At 44.2% G+C, this 22,317-nt stretch overlaps 1 long non-coding RNA gene across 1 annotated transcript in view; it reads right to left on the bottom strand.

Annotated features, from left to right (window-relative positions):
- Window positions 687–22,317, bottom strand: part of LOC106507028 — a 94,577-nt gene continuing 72,946 nt past the window's right edge. Inside the window, exons 6-7 of the long non-coding RNA XR_002340622.1 lie at window positions 18,250–18,662; window positions 687–2,136 (exon numbers count right to left, since the gene is read on the bottom strand). This is a non-coding gene — a long non-coding RNA (uncharacterized LOC106507028). The remainder of the gene's footprint in view (window positions 2,137–18,249; window positions 18,663–22,317) is intronic.

Genomic DNA, 22,317 nt, shown 5'->3' with positions numbered 1-22,317 from the left:
TGGCTCGAGAAGGGAGTGTGCAGAGGGACAAGAGGAAACCCAGCTGGAACATGTCATACCTTTGCCCTGGGTTGTTCACAGACGGGGTTGGCATGCAGATAGTTAACGGTTGACAGCTCTACAGTTGGGCAAGGCTGGTAACAGCTCTGGGATGGAAGAATCCACTCAAAGCCTGGGAGCTGCAGTGAGGACCCCCCCACACACACACACACCTCCCTCTCTCTTTCTCTCTCTCTCTCTCTCTCTCTCTCTCACACACACACACACACACACACTCACTCACACTCACACTACGCATGGAAGCTTGACCAAAGCATTTACTTGTTCTTTACTTGGGTTTCTTGGTTTATAACCTGGGGGTGACCCATCAATTATGTAGTCCTTACAGGAAAAAAAAGGGGGGGCACCGTGGGCATTAAAGACATTGCGATGAAAAAAGGCTGCCCCTTGCAGCCTTACAGTAGCAAAAATCCAGAACTAAAAGGAACTTTGTGGATCAGCCCGGTTTCACAAATGAGGGAATTGAGGGCTCGAGAAGGCAAGCGACTTGCTGCAGGTCACAATGGGAGTTTGTGACAGAGCCAAGATTGGAAGCTAGGGCTCTTGCCTCTTTGTTTAAAGTTCTTTCCATGTGACCAGAAAGCTTCCAAAGGACACAGGACATCTCCCAAATAAAGAAGAAATTATTTCAGATTTGCCATTCAATAACTATTTATTGAACAGATACTAGGTCCTGATAGTGCCAGCGCTTGTGCGGCAAGAGAAGGGTATGGCACAGTTTTTTACCCTCCAGGAGCTCATTGGGGGAAACAAGAGGCAAAGATTTGAAACAGTGAAGTAAAAATAACAAGCAGCATGTGAGAAGTGCCAACATTGGGGGAACAGTGAGTCCAAGAGAGAGAGACAGAGAGTGCCGCGCTCACCATCTCCTAGCGAAGGTTTCTTTAAGCTGAGTCGGTGGGGATTTAAATGGAAAAGTTAAAGACCACCCCAAGGGGGTTCCCTTCATGCTGGAGGCCACGTGGCCAGGAGAAAGGAGGAGAAATCCAAGTGAGCCAGGCTGGTCAAGGCCAAGGAACTTGTGTATATATATATATATTTTTGTTTGTTTGTTTGAAAAAAATTTTCATACCATTTCTTTATTTGATAAAAATTCACATTATCTACATCTTCTTAAGTCAGTGTCTTTTTAATGATTTTTTTCCGTTATAGCTGGTTTACAGTGTTCTGTCAATCTTCTCCTGCACAGCAAGGTGACCCAGTCACACATACATATGTACATTCTTTTTCTCACCTTATCGTCCATTGTTCTCCATCATAAGCGACTAGATGTGGTTCTCAGTGCTAAGGAATTTGTATTTTTAAAGGCCACTCACGTGATTACCATGCTTAGCCAGGTTTGAAGTTCACCCATGTAAATGCAGACCCGATCGGAGAAGGGCACCCCGATCTTCACCCTATAGCTCGTCCACAGTCTGTTGGGGTGGGGGCGGGGTAGGCACCCAGAATTCTTGTCTGCATTTTCCTGAAGGGAAAACTGAGGGTTCAGAGACTTTCCATGATGTGTCCAAGGTCATTCGAAAAGGAATGGGGAGTCGGTTTCTTGCCAACCAGTAGAAACAGCAAGATCACAATATAACATTCTCAGGAAGCTTTTGCCTCATTGGCTCTGTAGGACAAGTCAGACCCGCTTGGTTAGCCAGGGAGTTTGTTGCCCAGAGTCCAAAAAGGAGCAAGTCTCCGGAGCCGCCAGGTGTGTGGGCTAGAGCCCAGGGCGAGGTTAGTCGCTGGGAGCTGGCAGTTCTAACTTTGCTGTGTGACTCAGCCCAAGCCACTTCCCCTCTCTCTGGGTCTGTCCCTCCCCTATTAATAACGAGGCCCGACGTCACTGTTGAGATGGCTGCCAGCGATGGAAAATGCACAGCGCGGTTAGTCCCAATGTGATTCCTGAGAACAGAAGGGATCCGAGGCCATCTGCCGACTGTTGCGAGTGAGATACGTGCTGGCTGCCTTCGGAGTAGAGGCGTCTTCTTCCCGGGAGGAGAGTGAGCTGGAGGCCTGAGGCTGGACCCTGCCCTCTTCAGGCTCACTGACCAGCATGGAGGCGCCAGGAATCCTGGCACAGAGCAGTCTGGGCTTAGGAGGAAAAAGAAAGAAAAGGCAGGTTATCCTGAGGGAAAGCAGCAAACATTCATCAGGAAGAAAGGAGCTAAAGAATTTGGCAGGACAGGGAAATGGTTAAAATCAAGGCTTGGAGCCTTTTTTTTTTTTTTTTTTAAATTGTGGCAAAATATACAAAACATAGCATTTACCACTTTAGCTATTTTTAGGTGTGCACTTCAGTATTAAGCACATTCACATCGTTATGCAACCATTACCACCATCCATCTCCAGAATATTTTTCTTCTTGCAAAAGCGAAACTCTGTACCCATTAAACAGCAGCTCGCCATTCCCCACTGCCTCCAACCCTGGCAACACCACTCTGCTTTTTGTCGCTGGGAACTTGACAACTCTCGGTATCTCAAATAAGTGGAATCATATGGTATGTGTCCTTTTGGGACTGGCTTATTTCACTTAGTATAATGACCTCAGTGTTCATTCATGTTGTAGCACGTGTCAGAATTTTCCTCCTTTGATAGGTCGAATGATATTCTGTTGTATGTACGTACATCCATTTTGCTTATCCATTCATCCATTAATGAACACGTGGATTGCTCCCGGGTTTTGGCTATTGTCAATAAAACTGCTATGAACATGAGTATACGCATAGCTCTTCTAGACCCTGCTCTACTTCTTTTGGATGTATACTCAGAAGTGGAATTGCTGGATATATGGTAATTCTATTTTTAATTTTTTTTTGTCTTTTTGGGGCCACACTGGTGGCATATGGAGGTTCCCAGGCGAGGGCTTGATTTGGAGCTGCAGCTGCTGACCTACACCACAGCCACAGCAACGCTGGATCCTTAACCCACTGAGCGAGGCCAGGGATGGAACCTGCATGGTCATGGATACTAGTCAGGTTCATTTCCACTGAGCCACAACAGGAACGCCCTATTTTTATTTATTTTTTTTTTTTTTGAGGAACCTCTATACTGTTTTCCACAGTGGCTGCACCATTTTATATTCCTACAAGCAATGCATAGGTTCCCATTGCTCCATATCCTTGCCATTGCTTGTTATTTTCTGTTGTTTTCTTTTTTTAATTTTTTTTCATTTTTTTATTACTCAAATGAATTTATCACATCTGTAGTTGTATAATGATCATAACAATCTGATTTCACAGGATTTCCATCCCACTGTTGTTTTCTTTTTATAATAGCCATCCCAATGAGTGTGAGGTGGCACATCATTGTGAGTTAGATGTGCCTTTGCCTAGTGATTAGTGATTTGGCCACTAATGATTAATCACCTAGTGATCAGTGATATTGGCCATTTATATATCTTCTTTGGAGAAATAGCTATTAAGTCTTTTGCCCATTTTAAAATTGGATTGTCTGTAGCTGTATGAAAAATTGACATTTGCAACAACATGGATGGACATGGAGGGCATTATGCTCAGTGAAATAAGTCAGACAGAGAAAGACAAGTACTGTATGATGACCACTTATATGTGAAATCTAACAAATACAACAGGAGTTCCCATCGAGGCGCAGTGGTTAACAAACCCGACTGGTATCCATGAGGACGCAGATGTGATCCCTGGCCCCGCTCAGTGGGTTAAGGATCTGGCGTTGCCATGAGCTGTGGTGTAGGTCGCAGACTCAGCTCAGATCTGGTGTTGCTGTGGTAGGCCGGCAGCTACAGCTCTGATTTGACACCGAGCCTGGGAACCTCCATATGCCGCGGGTGTGGCCCTAAAAAGACAAAAAATAAAATAAAAAATAAAAATAAAAATGAAAAAAATCAGATTGTTGTTTTGTTGAGTTTTAAGAGTTTGCTATATATTTTGGATATTAATCCCCTATCAGATATATGTTTTGAAAATATTTGCTCCCATTCCATGGGTTGATTTTCACTCTGATAGTGTCCTTATCTAAAGACTTTGGCAGAACTGGGAGATGATTAGAATCAGGGTTTGGATCATGAATTAAAAGTATCTGGATTCAAATTCTATTTGATATTGAGCAAGCTAATTAACCTCTTGGTTACTTTTTTCATCGGAAAAATGGGAATGATGCTTACAATAAAACCTAGCTTAAAAGATTGCTATAAGAAGGAACTAATGAGATCACACATCTAAAATCACATCACAGAATCCAGCCCACATTAAGTGCTCAGTAAATGGTAGCCTTTATTAGTACAGGGCATAAGCAGGAACCAGGATAATGTAACTGAAATGATATTAGTTATCACCAAATGGGTGAGTAGGCCAACAATATTAAATAACCAACCTGAACGCAGTAATATCACATAATACTTACTAACACTGGTGTAGCAAGCTGCAGTTTACAAAGCATTTAAAAGTGCATCATTCATTCAATGGGCTCCACTGGAAACATAACGATGAGTAAGACACAGTCCTGCAGAACTGAGTGGGAGAAACCAGCAAGGCAAAGGGCTACTGCAAGACAGAGTGACAAGCGCTAGGAAGACAGAAGCATGAGGTGCTGGGGGCACACAGGGGAGGATCAGGTCAGACTCGGGGAGGACTTCCCAGATGGATGGCATGGACACTGGATTCTGCAGGATTACAGACTCAGGGGGAAGACCGGGGGTGCTGGAGGGGGCTGAGAGTTCTAGCTAGAGTAAAAAGCTACCACAAAGTCTATAGGTAAGAGAGGGCTCACTGCGGAACAGCTATGGGTTTTATATGGCTGGAGCCTGGATGTTAAGAAAGAGGGGCAGTGTGAGATAAGCCTGGAGAGGCAGGCAGGTGCCAGGCCATAAAGGCCCTTGTAGACCAGGGCCAGGGCTTTGGATCTTATCCTGAGAGTAATAAGAAGCTCTTGGAGGGTTTTAAGCAGATTCGTGATGTAACTGGCTTTGCCTTTCAGAAAGATCTCTTAGGCTGCGATGTGTAGAGTGGAATGAAAAGGATGCAGCCTGGGGCAGACCAGGTGGAAAGATGAACTAAAGAAGGAACAGTGAGGACAGAGAGAAGTGGAGAGTTCAAGAGACATTTAGGGAGTTCCTGTTGTGGCTCAGAGGTTAACGAATCCGACTAGGAACTGTGAGGTTGTGGGTTGGATCCCTGGCCTCGCTCAGTGGGTTAAGGATTCGGTGTTGCCCTGAGCTGTGGTGTAGGTCGCAGACGCAGCTTGGATCCTGCGTTGCTGTGGACTGTGGTGTAGGCCGGCGGCTATAGCTCCGATTGGACCCCTCACCTGGGAACCTCCATATGCTGAGGGCGCGGACCTAAAAAGACGAAAAAAAAAAGAAAGAAAGAAAAAAACAGAGAGAGAGACATTTAGGATAAAACGCAGCAGATATGGGGACTGGTTGGATGACCTTGGTTCACTGTCTGGGGCTAACTCAAGTATTAGCATCATTCCTTCATTTGAGCTGAGCAACAGAGGCTGGGGAAGGTTAAATGATGTGTGCAAGGTCCCAGAGCTGGAAAGAATCCGATCAGGATTCTGTCTTTTAAGCCCTGACCTCTCCTGTTCACTCTTCCCCAGAACTGCTGTCTGCCGAGTTCCTAGATCTTTGTGTGTAAATCCTCTTTCAGGAACTCGCGTCTTGCTTCCCCACTGACCGCTCCGCAGCAGGGAGTCATTTCAGGGACACTTGGAGTTCTTCATTGCTGGTCAGTGTCCCAAGGCTTTGCACCCTTGAGCTTCAAGACATTCTACTTCCGCTCTACGGAGCATTTTAAACAGCAGCCAGCAAGCAAACCCTTCGATCCCAGGGAGGCTCAAATGAAGAGTCCAGGGCTCTGAAAGAGTGAGGTCCGAGGTCAGGTCCGAGGCCTGACCACTAATGAGCTGTGGGATAGCATGAATCACTTTCTCTCTGCAAACTCCTCTCTGAGAACACAGGCGAAGGGAGCAAACAAATGCATAGTCACCCAGATTCAATAACTTCAGAGCCGCTTAAAATAAGTACATCTCCCAACTGTGAAAGGCTACCCGCTCCTGAATCTGTGGGGTAAACTGGTTTTTTGACCCCATGAGACACTCATCAATATTAGGGATTTTCCTTGAAACTTAACTGTTGGCTCACAGGCAGTGTGTCTCTGCTCTGCAGTTGCTGAGCACAGTGTTATCAGGCTTAAATGGCCAACCAGAATGCATGGGGATGTTTGGTTTTCTCTCAGACACTTGTGCTGCTGAGAATTTTGTTTGTTTGTTTTTTGTTTGGTGGGGCAGGGAGTGTAACTGTCTGTGTTCTAAAACCATCAGGAAGAGGAAAAATGAATGAAGAAGGTAAATGACAGTTTATAGGAAAACCTCACCACCCACTAAGCCTATCCTGTAGCCTGGAGGAGACGACAATGAAGAAGCAGTGGCTGTGAATGGCGGGCCCTGCCCCCGGAGGGTGGGATACCACTATCATTCATGCTTCGCACCCCACAAGCTGGGCGAGCCTGAGAGTGAGAAGGGGCCACTGGCGGTGCCAACTTGGCCAGGACCAGGGCCCAGCAGGGCTTCGGCTCCTGCTCAATAGGAAGGAGGGAGCCTGACTCTCCAGCCCACTCCCAGGGGCGGGGCTCCAGGTCACAGGCTTGTGCAGTGACCCGCCTGGGACGTAGAGGCAAGGCCGAGTCCCTCGACTCGGGGGCATGCCTGTCGGTCCCCTACCCCTCCCGTGGCTTCCCGAACAGCAGGAGGTGCCAGGCCTGAGGGCCCTGTGCCCTTCACTCCAGGGCTTTGGGCTCCTCCAGGGAGATGGCACCCCGGGGTGGTGCTTCTCTCTGGTGAGCATCCACAGCTCAGTCTGGCTGTGATGCGGTGGACTAGGAGGCCAGTGACAGGACACGTCTCTCCCTGCGTGTGTGTGGCAAGGCGAGGCCTTGCCAGGGGCACAGTCCCTCATTGCCGCCGCCCCCCCCCCACATCACAGCAGCACAAGTGCCCTGCAGAGGCCTTGGAGACGGGCAGGAAGAGGATGGGAAGGCCCTCTGCACACAGACGGGCCCTGGGCAGCTAGAGGAGAAGCACCACTGGCGGTGAGAGTGAGTCCACAGCCTCCGTGATTCAGTCAACAAACACCTACCTGTGCAAAGGCACCATGAGCATCAGGAACTTGAAGAAGGTCTGGACCGTCCCCCTAGAGCGCCTGTGTTTGTTTATTTGTTTGTTTGTTTGGGCATTTTAGGGCTACCCTTGCAGCCTATGGAGGTTCCCAGGCTAGGGGTCGACTTGGAGCTACAGCTGCTGGCCTACACCACAGCCACAGCAATACCAGGTCTGCGCCTCATCTGTGACCTACACCACAGCTCATGGCAACACCAGATCCCCGACCCACTGAGAAAGGCCAGGGATCGAAGCTGCATCCTCATGGATGCTAGGCAGATTCATTTCCACTGTGCCACAATGGGAACTCCTGCCTGTGCTTTTTGAGAGCAGCCAACCTGTGTCCACGCATCTCAGCACAACCAGGAGAGCCTGTGAAGGGGCTGAGGGGGAACAGACCCAGAACAGAAGGCTTCCTGGAGGTGGTGAGTTTGGGGCCTGGCTGTCAAGGAGAGCTCCGGACTGGTCTTCAGGGAGTGTGCCCGGCCACGTCCAACAGGAAGTAGAAACCTCTTCCGGCTGCTGTGGCCGTGGGTCCTTGCCCCGTCCCACCCTGACCCCGATGATGGGTCTGCGCAGGGCAAGGACGTGGCCACTTCTGTTGACTGACTGGGAGCGGGGTGGGGAAAGAGAGCACCTCTCCCTGAGGAAATCTGAAATCCAGATGTCTTCCTCTCTAGACCATGAACGCGGGTAAGCCACGAGTCTTAGGACCTGCGAATCCCCAGCCCTTAGCACAACTCCCAGTCTATAGAAGGTGCTCAGTCCATGTGAATGAATGATTGAATAGCTGGAGTCTGGAATATGTGTTCTCGAACTTCGAGTGGACAACCCAGCTTTTAATGACCCGAGAAGCCACTTTTCCTATATATACAAAAAATCTCTGCCTGCCTGGGAACATTTGATTTCAAATCCCCCAGGTCTGCCCTCTGGCCAGGAGAACATGACTCGAGACTCGGGCTTTTCTTAAAGCCAAGGACCTGGAGGCCTTGTGTGCACTTTAACACGCGCCCTGTGGAGCCAATGTCCTCAGGGAATGCTGGCATCTTTTGAAACTCAAGTTCTCTCTCCTCTCAGAAGCCTTTCCTGAGAAAAGCCTGAACGCTATGACCCCACCTGCCTCTCTTGGCTGCGCAGTTGGGTGAGTCACTCATTATATTACAGGTAAACATGCTTGAGTCATAGAAACATGTGCAGCCTTTTCTCCCAAAGAGATGGTGAGGCTTTTGTTGGCCGAGATGGTAGCACCTGCTTCTCTGTCTCCAGGAATGTCCCCTCTGAAATGCAATGCTCACAGGTGTGAAGTAAATACTTGCTGATTGAGGGGAAGGCAGAGAAGTGATCTGGACTTTCAGGCATCTTCAAGCCCCAGACATTCACTTTGTCCTGAACCGATTAATTAATTAACCTGCAGCCATCACGTTGCCCCGGAAGCCGGATAGGCAAGAAGCCATCCTGTTTCAACTTCACATTAGAGGTCAGGAATTCCTGGTTAGACCCCTGACTCTGCCACTAACTAGCATGAACTTAGGTAAGCCAGTTAGCTGCTTTTGGCCTCAGTTTCTCCGATTAAAAAAAAAAAAAAAATACGGAGATTGCTACTTCTGGCCAAGATGGAGTGATAGGATGTCTATGTATCCTCCTGCATGAAACAACCCCACAAAAAGCCACAATACGAAGTAACAATTTTCAAGACACCATATATTAGGCAGAAAGGGACTGTGATCCCAGAGACATGGAAAGCGAACAAGATGAGCCCTATGAATGACCAGCTTATTTCTAAAACAGCTTTACTGCGATATGATTCACATACCATGCAGTTCATCCATTTCACGTGTACAATTCAATGGTTTTTGGTATAGTCACAGACACGTGAGACCATCACCAATCTTCCAGTATTTTCAGCACCTCAGAACGAAATCTCACACCCTTTAGCGTTCTATCCCCTATTCCCTCAAGCCCTAAGCAGCTGCTGATGTACTTTCTGCCTATAGATTTCCTTATTTTGAACGTTGCAAATATATGGAACAATATAATATGTGGTCCTTTGTAACTGCTTTCTTTGACTCAGTATAATGTTTTCTAAGATGCAACCATGTTGGAGCAGGTATCAGTAAGCACTTCACTCCTTTTATGGCCAAATAATATTCCCTTACATGGAAAGAGCACATGATATTTATATATGCTCATCAGTTCATGGACATTTGAGTTGTTTTCACCTTTTGATTATTATGAATAATGCTGCTCTACACAAGTTTTTCTGTGGCCATATATTTTCCCTCCTCTTGGAAGGAAGATATTCTTTAATTGTTGGAAGAGAATTGTTGGACTGTATGGTAACTCTATGTTTAAACTTCTCAGGAACTACTGGACTGTTTTCCACAGCGGCATTTTACATGCCCACCAACAATGCATAAGAGTTCTGATTTCTCCACATCCTTACCAATACTTGTTATTACCTGACTTTTTATTATAGCTATCCTAGTGGGCATGAAGTGGTATGAAGTTCATTGTGGTTTTGGTTTGCATTCTCCTGATAATGCCAAGCCGCTTTTCATGTGCTTATTAGTCATTTGTGTATCTTCTTTGGGGAAATATCTTTTCATAACCTTCGCCCATTTTTTTTTTTTTTGGTCTTTTGGTCTTTTCCAGGGCTGCTCCCGAGGCATATGGAGGTTCCCAGGCTAGGGGTCGAATCGGAGCTGTAGCCACCAGCCTACACCACAGCTCACGGCAACACTGGATCCTTAACCCACTGAGCAAGGCCAGGGATCGAACCCGAGTCTTCACTGTTCCTAGTTGGATTCGTTAACCCCTGCACCACGATGGGAACTCCTCCTTTGCCCATTTTTAATTAGCTTATTTATGTTTTTATTATTGAGTTGTAAAAAATTCTTTATATCATCTGGATACAATTCCCTTATCAGATTAATGATTTTCAAATATTTTCTCCATTCCATGCATTGCCTTGCACTTTCATGCGTGTTCTTTGAAGAACAAAAGTTTTTCATTTTGATGAGGTCTAATTTATCTGTTTTTTTTCTTTTGTTGGTCATCCTTTTGGTGTAATAAATAAGAATCTGCTACCAAATTTAAGGTCATGAAGATTTATCCCTACATTTTCTTATAAGAGCTTTAAAGTTTTAGCTCTTATATTTCGGTTTTTGATCTATCTAAGGTTGATTTTTGATATATGGTATGGGGAATGATCCAATATTATTCTTTTACCAATGGCTATCCAGCTGTCTCAGAATTATTTTTGAAAAAATTATCCTTTCACCATTGAATGACCTTGGCGCTCTTGTCAAAAATCAGTTAACCATAGACACATGCATTTATTTCTGGAGTCTCAATTTTACTCTATTGCTTTATATATCTATCCTCATGCAAGAACTACACTGCCTTGATTATCATTGCTTTGTAGTAAATTTTGAAATTGGGAATTGGGAATCCTCCTACTTTGTTCTTTTTCAAAACCGCTTTGGTTATTCTGGGTCACTTGCAATTTCATATGAATTTTACAATTAGTTGCCCATTTCATTTTTTCTTTCTTTCTTTTTTTTTTTTTTTTTTTTTTTGGTCTTTTTGCTATTTCTTTGGGCCGCTTCTGCGGCATATGGAGGTTCCCAGGCTAGGGGTTGAATCGGAGCTGTAGCCACTGGCCTACGCCAGAGCCACAGCAACACGGGATCCGAGCCGCGTCTGCAACCTACACCACAGCTCACGGCAACGCCGGATCATTAACCCATTGAGCAAGGGCAGGGACCGAACCCTCAACCTCATGGTTCCTAGTCGGATTCGTTAACCACTGCGCCACGACGGGAACTCCTAGTTGCCCATTTCTAAAGAGAAGCCAACTGAAATTCTTATAGGGATTGCATCAAGTCCCTAGATCAATTTGGGAAGTACTGCCATCTCAACATTAAGACTTACAATTCCTGAGCATGGGATGTGTTCCTATTTATTTAGATCATTAATTTCTTTCAATAGTGTCATGTATTTTTCAGAGTATAAGTTTTATACTCGTCTCTTAACTTTATTCCTAAGTATTATGTTCTTTTTTTTTTTTTTTTTTGTCTTTTGTCTTTTTAGGGCCTCACCTGCGGCATATGGAGGTTCCCAGGCTAGGGGTTGAATCGGAGCTATAGCTGCTGGCCTATACCACAGCCACAGCAACATGGGATCTGAGCCGTGTCTTCGCCTACATCACAGCTCATGGCAACAACGGATCCTTAACCCTCTGAGTGAGGCCAGGGGTCGAACCTGCATCCTCATGGATACTAGCCAGGTTCATTAACCACTGAGCCACGAAGGGAACTCCAGTATTTTATTCTTTTCGATGCTACTGTAAGTGGAATTATTTTCACAATCTTTTTGGATTGTTCATTATAAGTGTATAGATATACAATTTATTATTGTATTTTGGTCCTGTATTTTGCAACCTTGCTGAACTTTTAAATTAGCTATAATAGTCATTTTGTTTTCTTTACAGATTCCTTGAGATTGTCTACATGCAAGACCATGTCATTTCTGGTTCAAAGAAATGCAACAATATTCCATGCTTCTGGATTGGAAGAATTAATATTGTTAAAATGGCCATACTACCCACAGAAATCTACAGAATTAATGCAATCCCTATCAAGTTACCCATGACATTTCTCACAGAATTAGAAAAAATAATCCTAAAATTTATATGGAACCATAAGACCCAGAATTGCCAAAGCAATCATGAGGAAAAACCCCCTCAGGATGGGGGGGCATAACCCCCTCAGACTTTGGACAATACTACAAAGCTACAGTAATCAAAACAGTGTGGTATTGGCACAAAAACCAACATATGGATCAATGGAACAGATTAGAAAGCCCAGAAATAAACCCAGACACCTATGGTCAATTAATCTTTGACAAAGGAGGTAAAAATATACAATAGAAAAAAGACAGTCTCTTCAGTAAGTGATGCTGGGAAAGCCAGACAGCTGCATGTAAATCAATGAAGTTAGAACACACACTCACACCATACACAAAAATAAACTCAAAATCACTTAAAGACTTAAATATAAGACACAACACTGGAGTTCCTGTCATGGCTCAGCAGTAACAAACGTGACTAGTATCCATGAGGATGTGGATTCAATCCCCCTCAGTGGACTGAGGATCTGGTGTTGCTGTGAGTTGTGGTGTAGGTTGCAGAGGCAATTTGGATCCTGCACTGCTGTGGCTGTGGCATAGGCCAGCAGCTCCAGCTGCAGTCTGACCCCCTCGCCAGGGAACTTCTATGTGCCACAGGGTACAGCCTTGAAAAAGAAAAAGAAAAAAAAAAAAGACACTGCACCATAAAACTCCTAGAAGAGAACATATGCAAAACATTCTCTGACATAAATTGTACCAATGTTTTCCTAGGTCAGTCTACCAAGGCAATAGAAATAAAAGCAAAAATAAGCAAATGGGACCTAATCAAACCTAAAGCTCTTGCACAGCAATGGAAATCATAAACAAAACAAAAGGACAACAATGAAGTGGGAGAAAATATTTGCAAGTGATGCAACTTACAAGGGCTTAACTTTCAAAATATGCCAACAGTTCATACAACTCAACAACAAAAAAACAACCCAATCAAAAAAAGGGAAGAATACCTAAACAGACATTTCTCCAAAGAAGACATACAGATGACCAACAAGCACATGAAAAGATGCTCAACACGGCCAATTATTAGAGAAATGCAAATCAAAACTACAATGAAGTAGCACCTCTTGTGGGTCAGAACGGTTATTATCAAAAAGTTTACAAATAACAAACGCTGGAGAGGGTGCGAAGGGAGAAAAGGGAACCCTCCTACACTGTTGGTGGGAATGTAAATTGGTATACGGAAAACAGTCTGGAGGATCCTTTAAAAACTACAAATAGGAGTTTCCTGGTGGCTCAGTGGATTGAGGATCCAGCATTGCCACTGCAGTGGCTCAGGTTGCTGCTGTGGCATGGGTTTGATCCCTGGCACAGGAACTTCTACATGCTGTGGGTGTGGCCAAATAAAAATTAAAAATAGAGTTACCATGGGATCCAGTGATCCCACTCCTGGGTGTATATCTGGAGAAAACTGTAATTCAAAAAGATACATGCACCCAATGTTCATAGCAGCACTATTTACAATAGCCAAGACATGGAAGCAACCTAAATATCCATAAACAGAGGAATGGATAAAGAAGATATGGTACATATATACAGTGGAATATTACTCAGCCATAAAAAGAATGAAATAATACCATTTGCAGCAACATGGATGGACCTAGAGATTAGCATACTAAGTGAAGTAAGTCAGGCAGAGAAAAAGAAGTATTGTATTACATTGCTTATATGTGGAATCTAAAAAATTAAAACAAGTCAATTGATTTACAAAACAGAAACAGACTCACAGACATAGAAAGCAAACTTATAGTTACCAAAGGGGAAGCGGGGGGCATAAATTAGGAGTTTGGGATTAACAGATACACACTACTAGATATAAAATAAATAAACAACAAGGAGTTAGTGTATAGCACAGGGAACTATGTAAAAAATCTTGTAATAACCTAAAATGGGAAAGAATCTGAAGCTGTACACCTGAACTAATACAATATTATAAATTAACTATAGTTAGATAAATAAAAATTTTTTACAAAAACCGCACCTGGGGTAATAGTAGCCTTAGTTGGTGAAAACTTCATTTTCAGAACCCTTAGGAAGTCCCAGGTGAGGGTGGAAAGTCTGGGCATCATTAGGGTCCCAAAAGGGTGTTGATCATACTCAAGCGCAGAATGCAGATTTCCTTCCCAACATGGATGTACTTTATGATGCTCTACACATGATCCAAGTAGCAGAATAAAATCCTTCACTTTAGAACCAACTGTTAATGGCTTTGGGGGAGAAATGAAGATGACAGCTGTGTGCTCATTCTGTACAACTCAGGATGGTATCTTGCCCATTCTCCACACAGTGATTACAAACGTTAAGCAGACAATTCAGTTCAACTAAGCAAGCCTGAAACCAATGCCTGGTATAGCCCACGGCTCCAGTTACCGCTGCCACATTCTCTTTCCTTTTCTTAAGAAAACACATCTGTGGCTCCATCACAAGTCTCTTCTTAAGACTTGGCATGGTAACCTCACCTTCTTCTCTCGTGAAAGAGACATCTTTCAGTACACACCCCGCCAGGTTTGCCTCTTGGACCCAGGAGCACAGAACATGCCATGTTGGGAAGGATGCTGTTTCTCTTTGCAATTATTTGAATTCCCCTAAATAATCCCCTGACTTTCTCTGAACTTCTCGGAAGAGAGACTGAAAGGATGAAGAGCGGGCAGAAACAGATGTAACTGTGTTGTCTCACACTAGGCTTATGACCTCAAGCCCATTTTCTTCACAAAGTGAAGCTTCTGCAGAATCCATAAGGGAGGGCCTGAAACAGGTTCTAAAGCACTTCTTAAAAATTCCCTGAAATAGGATTTACCAAATGTTCAAAAATAATTATGATGAATCACAATTGTGAAGAAATGGTTTTCTGTCTTTATTACAAAGTTATTTTTAAAGTGTTTCTTCATGAATCATATAAAATAGCTGATCGCAACATAAATTGTCATCTTCAGAACTATTTCTGAGAGAGGGAAACTCTGGGTTCAAAAACGGCAACCGATACTTCAATCAAAAAAAAAAAAAAAAAAAAAAAACCGGGAGTTCCCGTCGTGGCGCAGTGGTTAACGAATCCGACTAGGAACCATGAGATTGCGGGTTCGGTCCCTGCCCTTGCTCAGTGGGTTGACGATCCGGCGTTGCCCTGACCTGTGGTGTAGGTTGCAGACGCGGCTCGGATCCCGCGTTGCTGTGGCTCTGGCGTAGGTTGGCAGCTACAGCTCCGATTAGACCCCTAGCCTGGGAACCTCCATATGCCGCGGCAGCGGCCCAAGAAATAGCAAAAAAAAAAAAAAAAAAACCTATTTTCTGCATAGTGAAAGAAATGATACTGTCAGGAAACAATGTGCTTGCCAAGTGTAAATTTTATCATTATTTAATATTACTAGTCTTAAATTTTGATGCAATTCTAATCCCTAGTCAACCCGTAAAGTACCTGCTACAATGGCAAATCCTTACAGATTATTCAATTCTTTCCAGAAAAGAGGCACAATGTATCTTACTTTTTGAAACTGGAACCGAAAAAAAATTTTTAAGAGAGAGATATACTGATGATAGAGTCTATGGATCCTTTGTCCAGACTGGTTTCTATGCAGAGTGCCACGAGGAGCCCTGAATACTTTCCCAGGCATTGACACCGCATACCATTCCTTTGTTTAAAAGAAACGGCAGTATTTCATTAAAAAAAAAAAAAAAAGGGTGCTCTCTACTCTCAGGTCCTTCTGTTCTCATCACTACGTGAATATCAAGCATCTGGTCGCGGTGACACATTTGCAGGGCACGATGTTCTGGATGGTGAGGAGGGCGTTCGTCGCTTGTAGAATGTACTGAGATGCTCTCACATCTAGACCTCTCCCCATGTCAGCTGTTGCTCCCATCATGACAGCTGGCATTTCCAAGAGCACCCATCAAGTTGTATTATAAATTACACGTCTGTATTTCCCATCAGACTGTGAACTTGTTGAGGGTAGCGATATGCCTTTTTGCTTAGTATTATCTTTAGTATTTTCTAACAGGGTGCCTCAAACACTGTTATGATGATAAAGATAATGATAATGACTTTTTCTTTGGCCACGCCCATGGTATGCGGAAGCTCCCAGGCCAGGGATCAAACCTGTGCCACAGCAGAGACCCAAGCCGCTGCAGTGACAACGCCAGATCCTTAACACGCTGCGCCACAAGAGAACGCCGATGATGACAATAACAACTTTTATTGAGCGCTTACTCTGTACCAGGTGCTATATTCTATGTGAGTGACACAACTAATCCTCGCATTGACCCTATGGGGGAGGTACTGTCCCCAAAGTACAAATGAAGAAGTGAGTAACTTGTCCAAGACTCCACAGCTAACTTAGCTGCAGCAGCAGGATCAGAACCCAAGATGTCCAGCTCCGAATGATGCTCTTAACCTCTAAATGGCACGCTCTGCTCCCTAGAGCAGGTATCCAGTACTTTTCAAGACAAATGTTTGATTTTTCTCTGAACACGTATTGGATCTTAAATAAATTGATGAACAAAGTCTTTCAAAGATATTGCCCTGGGAAGCTTCTCTGGCTCAAAACCTTTCGTAACTCCTTCTTTGGGATTGTTTTCAGAGCCAGTTTATGAATCACAGAAGCAAAGTAGTCAATACCTTGTGATCACAGCTCATTTTTAAATAGAGACAGAGTTCTTCAGTTTGTTGAATACCTTATTTACCCAACATGTTTCTCAATAACATCTGTTTGCCAAAAATCATATCCTCCATTAAAAGAAGAAAGATTTGCTATCGTTGCAGTTGGTCCAAAAAATATGACGCAGATATTCAATTAACAAATATTTACTGAGCAACTGCTTGGCCCCAGGGATACAAAGTCAAACAAGACCTCTCCCCTACCTTCAGGGAACACCCAGCCAGGTAAGGGAGACAGACAGTCCAGGGTAACGAGTGTTTGACAGGTGTAAGCACAGGGAGCCCAGAAGAAAAGCATCAGAGTCAGACTCGGGGCTGAGGACCAGCTTCCTGACAGAGGAGGTGAAGTCTAGCTTTAGTCCCCAAGACAAGCCATCGTGGCCACATCAGTAGAACCAGGACTCAGATGCTCAAGGTGGCTAAACTAACTGGGAGATTGTGTCTTTGGATGGGTACACCCACTCAGGTTTATTTTTAGAAGATAATAATCCTATCACTTTATGTTCACACCGGGTACTCAAGTTGTTTTTTGCTTTTAAACGAAACCTGGAAACATCTGTTGATGGTAGTTTGGAAATTGCTTAATGTTAAATATGTTTCAGTGTCATTTGCCTTTGTTACGGAGCCATTTACAATTCTTCGAGTTTCCCTGGAGAATGTTGCTGATGGAGCAAAGAGAAAAGAAACTAACATCCTACAGAAGTCACTGTTATCATAAATCTATTTGTGTATAGCGGGCATGTGATGATTTGTTTAACAGATGAAGTAAAGAGTAAATCCTCAATACCGTTTTTCCCTAATTGAAACAAAATGTTTGTTTCCTTCCCTTCCCGTGGCCAGCGTAGGACAGGATAACCCATGCGTGGAAGGAAACGGCTGACCTGGCAGGAGCTTATACTTTTCTCAGTAGATCAACTTGGGAGGACAGGCGCTCTGAACCATGAGCAGTGGGAGGTACGGTGATCCAAGAAGGGGTTGCTCTATCTCTGTGGCTTACCCCCCCTTCAAAACCAAACAACCTGGGGTCACACAAAACTGTCCTCAGAGAGGGGGAAGGGGGCTTGGGAGGTGGTAAGTGCTGTCCACCAGGGGTGGGCTCGGGGTTTGGAGATAACAAGAGATGGAGGGAAGTGCCATCTGTCCCCTCATTGCCTGTTGAGGCCAGAGCTGGTGTCCTGACCCTGACTCTGTGGCATCATTAAAGAGAGCAAGATTTAGGACACATAATGCAGAAGCGCAGACAAGGCCTGGAGTGCCACCTGGGAAGAACACGCAACTCTGCGATTTGAGAGTGAAATGATCGTGGCGAGGAGGACACACTGGGCATTCAGGAGAAAGGAACACCAGGTGGGCAAAGGGCACCAAAGCAAACTTGATCTGCCTCACAACTCTATCTAGAGCTGGGCCCAGTGAGCTCAAAGAGTAAGGGGCAAGAGGGAGCTCCCGTTGTGGCTCAGCAGGTAACGAACACAATTAGTATCCATGAGGATGTGGGTTCCATCCCTGGTCTCGCTCAGTGGGTTAGGGATCTGGCGTTGCCGTGAGCTTTGGTATAGGTCGCAGATGCCGCTCGGGTCCTGCATTGCTGTGGCTGTGGTTTAGGCTGGCGGCTGCAGCTCTGATTTGACCCCTAGCCTGGGAACCTCCATGTGAGGAGGGTGCAGCCCTAAAATACAGACATACAAACAAAAAAGAGTAAGGGGCAAGAGATGGTAGGAAGGAAAAGATATCTGCCCACTTACCACTTGTTTAGTCATTTAGCACATGAGATTTTAAAGGTCTGTGAGAGCGAGCTGAAGGAGAAAAGAAAGTCATATAGTTCCTGCCCTCCAGCAGTCCGTAATCCCAAGGGACTCCGAGACTGTGCAGAACTTATGTGTTGCTGCTAAAATTTAGAACAGCGAGGGAAATGGTAAAACATCCTTCTCTAGATTCTCCAGAAGGTGAGCTCAATCCTCTCTGGAACGTTCTCTTGCAGGCTGATAACTCTACTTCTTCTAAGAGTCTGCAGAATCAGAGTCAATGCAAGGACGAGGGGACATTTGAAGAACATTTCCCCAAATCTTGATATCACAAGAGGATACCACACCTGTAGATTTTACAAAGAATGCAGGGATATTCTTTCAAGAGATTTCCTTATTGTGGTCCTAGGTCACTGGAAAATAAAAAATTAAATTCACAATTCACATTCAAATATTCAATAACCTACATGATGGTTAGTTTTATGTGTCAACTTCACTGGGCTAAGAGGAGTGCCCAGATTTTGTGGTTTTTTTTTTTTTTTTTTTTTTTTTTGTCTTTTTAGGGCCACACCCTCGGCATATGGAGGTTCCCAGGCTAGGGATCAAATCGGAGCTGCAGCCGCCGGCCTACACCACAGCCACAGCAACGCGAGGGATCCGAGCCATGTCTGCGACCTATATCACAGCTCATGGCAACGCCGGATCCTTAACCCACTGAGCAAGGCCAGGGATCGAACCCGCAACTTCATGGATGCCAGTCAGATTCATTTCTGCTGAGCCATGACGGGAATTCCAGAAGTGCCCAGATTAAACAGCATTTCTGACTGTGTCTGTCAAGGTGTCTCTGGATGAGATTAGCATGTGAATTGAAGGACTCCGTAAAGCAGATGGTCCTTCCCGTGGTGTGTGTGTGGGGGGCACCATCCAATCCATGCGGGGCCCGAATAGAACACAAAGTGGAAGGAGTTCATCCCTTTTGCTTCTTGTCTGCTTGACTGACCTAGGACAGTCATCTTCTGCCCTTGGACTGAGACTTACCCATCAGCTTGCTTGGTTTCCAAGGCCTTCGAACTTGGACTGCAGTTACACCACTGGCTTTCCCGAGTCTCCTGTTTGTAGCTGGCAGATCTTGGGACTTCTCACTTCCGAAATCATGTGAACCAGTTCCTCATCATATTACACCCCCCCACACACACACACCCCATCTCTCCTGTTGGTTCTGTTTCTCTGGAGGACCCTGACTAATACATTTATCTACTGTATACAGTAATGTTATTCAAAAATGTTTTTCTTATTAGGAGTTGAATGCATTTTGCAGACAAATTGCATAGAGAATATCCACATATAAAGGAAAACAACTCTGACTGAGGTAAGGTGAAGCTTCCATTTCTCAGCTCTTTCATCCATTCTCTTAGGAAACCCATGAAACACCTCATTCTGCAAAGTGCAGTTTAAAAACCATCAATGTAAAAATATTCTATAAAAAAATCACTGATTTTTCAGATTAGCAGGAAACAGAGTAGGAACCTCTAAAAACCCTGCTGCTTTGAGTAACATTTAAGAATATTTACATCACAGGAGAAACCGCCGTGGCGCAGCATAGACAAATCCAACTAGGAACCATGAGGTTGAGGGTTTGATCCCTGGCCTCGCTCAGTGGGTTAAGGATCCAGCGTTGCCATGAGCTATGGTGTAGGTTGCAGACACAGCTCGGATCTGGCGTTGCTGTGGCTGTGGTGTAGACTTGTGGCTACAGCTCTGATTCGAACCCCAGCCTGGGAACCTCCATATGCCGCAGCTACAGCCCTAAAAAGCCAAACAAAAAACAAAACAAAACAAAAGAGTTACATCACATAGTCAACTTTCAATTTTCTACTCAAAAAAGCGGAAACAATAGCACACAAAACCTCCAAATCTATAGTATCGAGCCCCAGAAAGCACGACATTATTTTCTGGGGTGGCACAGAGGATTTCTATTTCTCTTCAAATTCACATTAGGTCAGGGCTTCTTAACCTCAGCACTACTGACATTTTAGGCCAGGTGACTTTTGTTGCGGGGGGCTGTCCTCTGCATTGCAGAGATATTTGGTAGCATCCCTGGCCTCTACCCACTAGATGCCAGCAGCACACTCCCCCCCCCCCCCCACTGGCCTCTACCCACTAGATGCCAGCAGCACACTCCCCCCCCGCCCCATTGAGACAACCAAAAACATCACCAGACCTTGCTGGATGTCCTCTGTGAGGCAAAATGGCCCCAAGTTGAGAACCACGGATAAAAAAACAGTGTCTGACTGAGCACACGAAAGTCTAGTATTTCAGGTGGTGTAAGTCATGCAGGTGGTATTTAAAGGGAGATGAGGATCATTTAGAACCAGATAAGAAAAAAAGGTTGACTATATTAGGTATTAGATCTGATAAGGGTTTTCATGGCACCCAGAGAGTCAGACATCCTTCAGCTTGGTTCCATGCAGAGGGACCTCCCCAACTAGCATCTCTTTTGTTGACCCTACGATGGCAGCTGAAATACACCAATTACCCTTTCTGTTCGGGAACACACTAAGTTACCATAATTCGTTAACAATGAGCTTTGATTATTAAAATAAGCATTTGTTGAAAAAGAATTCCAAGGAAAAGGTCTACGACCCAGTGTACAACTGACAGGGAAACTGAGGAAGACATAGTGAGGGAGGCCATTGCTGAGCGGGGCAGATCTAAGTGCTTACAGGATAATGATGAAATGAATAAAAGGGAAGAATAACTATTGGACACCAAAAATGTCCAATAAGTGCTCGCATATATCCTCACAAAAACTCTGGAAGGTGGGTGTTACTCTCTCCATTTTTACCTGGCGACATTCTGAGGATTAGAGAGATTCAGTAATTTGTACAGCTAATAAGTGACATCTGAACCCATGCCATGAGGATTCTAAGTACGATCACCATGCTGCCTTGATAATGAAACTGCCAGAAAAAGAACGTATCAACCAGGGTCTAATCAGGAGAAAGAAAAATTGCAGGACCTATTTGATCAGAGAGAATTTAATATAAATTAAAATACTGCATGACTCTACCTACTTGGGGTAGTAGAGTAATCAAATTTATAGAGGTAGAAAGTAGAATGGTGGTTGCCAGAGGCTGCAGGGAGGGAGGAATGGGGAGTAGATTTTTACTGGGCATAGCGTTTCACTTTTGTGAGATGACGTGTCCAGGGGATAGAGGGTGGTGATGATTGCATAGCAGTGTGAATGCACTTGATTCCACTGACCTGTACACATAAAATGGTTTAGATGGCAAATTTTATGTTATGTGTATTTAAAACATTTATTTTTATTTTTATTTTGTTTTGCTTTTTAGGGCCGCACTCGTGGCATATGGAGGTTCCCAGGCTAGGGGTACAATCGGAGCTACAGCTGCCGACCTGTGCCACAGCCACAGCAACGCCAGATCCGAGCTCTGTCTGTAACCTACACCGAAGCTCACGGCAACGCTGGATCCTTAACTCACTGAGCGAGGCCAGGGATACAACCCGAAACCTCATGGTTCCTAGTCGGATTTATTTCCACTGCACCACAACGGGAACTCCCATCTAAAACATTTTTAAACAAATAAAAAAGGAAGACATTTTAGACATTCAAAAGGTGAAAAAACTCATCACAAGCAGATGTGAATTACAATAAATGTTGAAGGATATCCTTTAAGCAGAAGGAAAATGACACCAGATATAAATATGGACCTGCAGAAATAGAGAATATTAGAAACTTCTTAAGTATATTTTTTCTTTTTTCTTAAATCTCTTTAAAAGATCGTTGACTATTTTAACAAATATAATAAAAATGTATTGTGGAATTTATAACTTCTGTATAAGTAAAATATATGAAAACCCTAGGATTAAGGCCAGGAGAGGGGAAATGGAAGTGTACTATTGTAAGGTTTTTATATCACTTGTAAAGTGATAAAGTATCACTTCAAGGTAGATTATAAGTTAAATATCTACATTATAAACCCAAAGGCAATCACTAAAATAAAAAAAACAAAAATTCCAGCTAAAAAGCTAACAAAAGAGATAAAA

Source organism: Sus scrofa, chromosome X, assembly GCF_000003025.6.
Source record: "Sus scrofa isolate TJ Tabasco breed Duroc chromosome X, Sscrofa11.1, whole genome shotgun sequence".
Classification (NCBI taxonomy): domain Eukaryota; kingdom Metazoa; phylum Chordata; class Mammalia; order Artiodactyla; family Suidae; genus Sus; species Sus scrofa.
The sequence above is the reverse complement of the archived record's forward strand: the minus strand, read 5'-3'. Positions and strand labels throughout refer to the sequence as shown.